The 3,518-nt window shown below is 35.5% G+C and overlaps 1 pseudogene; it reads right to left on the bottom strand.

Annotated features, from left to right (window-relative positions):
• Positions 1-2,150: 2,150 nt before the first annotated feature.
• On the bottom strand, positions 2,151-3,126 carry LOC104985932 (annotated as a pseudogene).
• Positions 3,127-3,518: the final 392 nt, after the last annotated feature.

Here is a 3,518-nt window from a genome sequence, read left to right as displayed (position 1 = left end):
ACTCCTGGAGCCTTCCCAAACTCATGTCCATCGAGTCGGTGATGCCATCCAACAATCTCATCCTCTGTCATCCCCTTCTCCTCCTGCCCTCACTCTTTCCCAGAATCAGGGTCTTCTCAAATAAGTCAGCTCTTCTCATCAGGTGGCCAAAATATTGGAGTTTCAGCTTCAACATCAGTCCTTCAATGAACACCCAGGACTGATCTCCTTTAGAATGGACTGGTTGGATCTCCTTGCAGTCCAAGGGACTCTCAAGAGTCTTCTCCAACACTACAGTTCAAAAGCATCAATTCTTTGGCGTTCTGCTTTGTTTATAGTCCAACTCTCACATCCATACAAGACTACTGGAAAAACTATGGCCTTAACTAGACAGATCTTTGTTGGCAAAGTAATGTCTCTGCTTTTTAATATGCTGTCTAGGTTGGTCATAAATTTCCTTCCAAGGAGTAAGCATCTTTTAATTTCATGGTTGCAATCACCATCTGCAGTGATTTTGGAGCCCCCCAAAATAAAGTCTGAAAATGTTTCCACTGTTTCCCCATCTATTTGCCATGAAGTGATGGGACCAGATGCCATGATTGTAGTTTTCTGAATCTTAGGCATATATTAAACAGCATTCTTTCACGTGTAAAATGAAAAATCTTTCATGAAACACTTTGAGTCCTATGATGGAACAAAACTTCAATGTAGAAAATTCCTAATTATTTTCAGTTTCTTCTCATCTAAATCCCAGGCACAGGATCTTTGCCCATTAGACATTAGTAATTTTATATTAAACTGAGAAACAAGAGTTTCTGCAAAGTCAAGACAGTTGACCTTGGAACACATAGGCAAAAGCAGAATTTGAAAGCTCAGTCTGAGTTCTGAGAATATTTTCTTAACTCTTAATGATTAAATATTATTAATCATATTTTCTTCCTTATTTTATGAGGCAGCATTTTCCCAGTGAGAGGTTCTTAAACAGTGAAATAATTATTCACTTCCACCAGGCCTCATTTTATTAACCATCCCAATATTCAGCTTAGTTTATCCATGGTTTTAAAGATATTCCCACTCTTCACTGTCTCATGTAAGACTGCTGTCATTAAAACAATGATAACCTCTCATTTGGAGAATCAGAGGCTTTCTGTGATTCTCTTCTTCTACGAATATTTAGCTACCCAAAGTTAAAATGCAATTTTTCTATAATACAAATTTGAACACAATATATCCTTTTAAAAATCCACAGTGCTTCCCTGCTGCCTCAGAATAAAAGAAATCTTCCTTGTCTTGTTATATAGGTCTGTATGAGTTCCATGAATTTCTTTCTAAGTTTCTCTTATTCCCTCTCTTGTGCATTTAAATCAAGAACTAAATTTCAGGAAGTTTTGAAGTTTTCTTTGATTATTTAGATCACTCATCTTTAAAGACTGCACTCTATATGTATTTCTATATTTGCTTTTATGCACTGGGTTTAACATATGGCATGTTAGCTCTCTAGTCCGATATTTTCCCCTCAATTACTGTGACCTCAAGTAGAGAAATTACTTATGCCTAGGAATTTTTATAGGGCAAAGAGTACATCAAAATTCAATAAATATTGGATTGATAAAAGAATTCTCACTAAGGCACATATAACAGAATACTAAATTTACTCATTTATTTTATCACAGTTTTCTTGTAAGAAGGAAGGACATCCAAAAATAATTTATCAGATTAATCAATATTCAAATGATGTGGAGATATAATTATTCACATCAGAGAAACCATGAAATAAATTCATTTAGCCTCTGGGCAATCAAGAGTTACTTACATGTCACCCTTCAGACTGTGCACTGCAGAGTGATTATCCCACTAATAGCTCACAAAGATTTCTTCAGTAAATATGATATTTCATTTGCTTATTACCTTAGATTGTGTTACCTCTACTAAGTACAGGTATATCCACATAACACATGTTACTAATGCAAGAAAATTGAAGAGGAAGCATAGAGAAAGTCATTCCAGTCTTGAATCAAAACAGGCAAACCATAGTCCAAATGTACTTTTCAGCTGTAAGTACATGGAATTCTAATAAATGAAAACTTTATGATTAAATATTTCTAAGATCAATGGGTACAACTTTTTAATCAGTTGCTTCCCCAAGTTGTTATAATTCCCAGGACTTTCATTTACATCACTGTAAAAATAGAATTAAAGTATCTTTTCTCTAGGCTCTTTCTCAGAGCTTCTTTGACATCTTTGTTCCTCAGAGAGTAAATCAAAGGGTTCAACATAGGAGTGACTAGGGTGTAACATAAGGAAGCCACTTTACTGAGCTCAGGAAATGTATCAGGAGTCAGATACATAAAAAGTACAGCACCACAGAGTACACTCAGGACTCCTAGGTGAGAGCTGCAAGTGGAGAAGGCTTTCTTTCGCCCCTCAGTGGAGCATATTTTTAGAACTGTGGATACAATATATATATATATATGACACATTAATGACAATTAATGATAATGCTGCATAAGAAAAAAGAAACCAACTTATGAAAATAGAGATCAGAATAAGAAATCTTGTGAAGTGGACGGTCATCACAAAATGGTCAATGGTTCGAGATGCACAAAAGGATAAAGTAAATGTTATGCTAGTTTGAAGAACTGAGCTAATGCAGCCAAAAAAATAGGAACCAGCCACCAACTGAACACAGAGATGTGTTGACATCTGGACAGTGTAGAGGAATGGGCTGCATATGACAATGAAGCGGTCATAAGCCATGATTGCCAGGATAAATCCTTCAGTCACAATGAAGAGAGTAAAGAGAAAGAACTGGCTAATACAGCCTGCAAATGAGATGGACTTGCTCTCGGACCAGAAGTTGATCATAGCCTTGGGTGCAATAAGAGAAAAATAGAAGAGATCAATGAAGGAGAGATTGCCTAGGAAGAAATACATTTGTGTGTTCAGCCTGGGGTCAGTCATAAAAATGACCATCATGCCAATATTTCCTAGAAAGATCATGGTGTAGATAAGCAGAGATAGCAGGAAGAGGAGAATGTGAAGTTCTGGGTGGACCCTGAAGCTGACAAGAATGAAGTCAGTCGCTTCTGAGTAGTTGCTTATTCCCCTGTCACCCATGGCAGACAACTGCTGAGAGGCAGAAGGCAAAAGAAATGAAACTGCGACTTTGAGTCATCAATTCATCAATACACTCTTAAATGTAGCTATACATCATTTACTTCTTAATGAGAAAAGGTATACAAAACAATTTTAACGTCAATAAGATGCATGAATTTGGATTTAGATATTACTAAACTTCAGGAATTGTTATTCTATTAAACAATGAAAGAAGTTATTTGGTTATTTTATTTAAATCATACATTGGCAAGGATTTCTATAAGAAATTGGTGTATTTTATTGTCTAAAATTACTCACATTCTGAATTTCTATTCTTGCTATATTTATTGTTAAAAATTATCTTATCCAAATTAGGAGTATTACATCTTATCTAAAATAAGCATATTGCATGGAATCTCTATGGTAGTGTTTATAGCCATTAT

This window comes from Bison bison, unplaced genomic scaffold (assembly GCF_000754665.1).
Source record: "Bison bison bison isolate TAMUID 2011002044 unplaced genomic scaffold, Bison_UMD1.0 scf7180017864062, whole genome shotgun sequence".
Classification (NCBI taxonomy): Eukaryota; Metazoa; Chordata; class Mammalia; order Artiodactyla; family Bovidae; genus Bison; species Bison bison.
The sequence above is the reverse complement of the archived record's forward strand: the minus strand, read 5'-3'. Positions and strand labels throughout refer to the sequence as shown.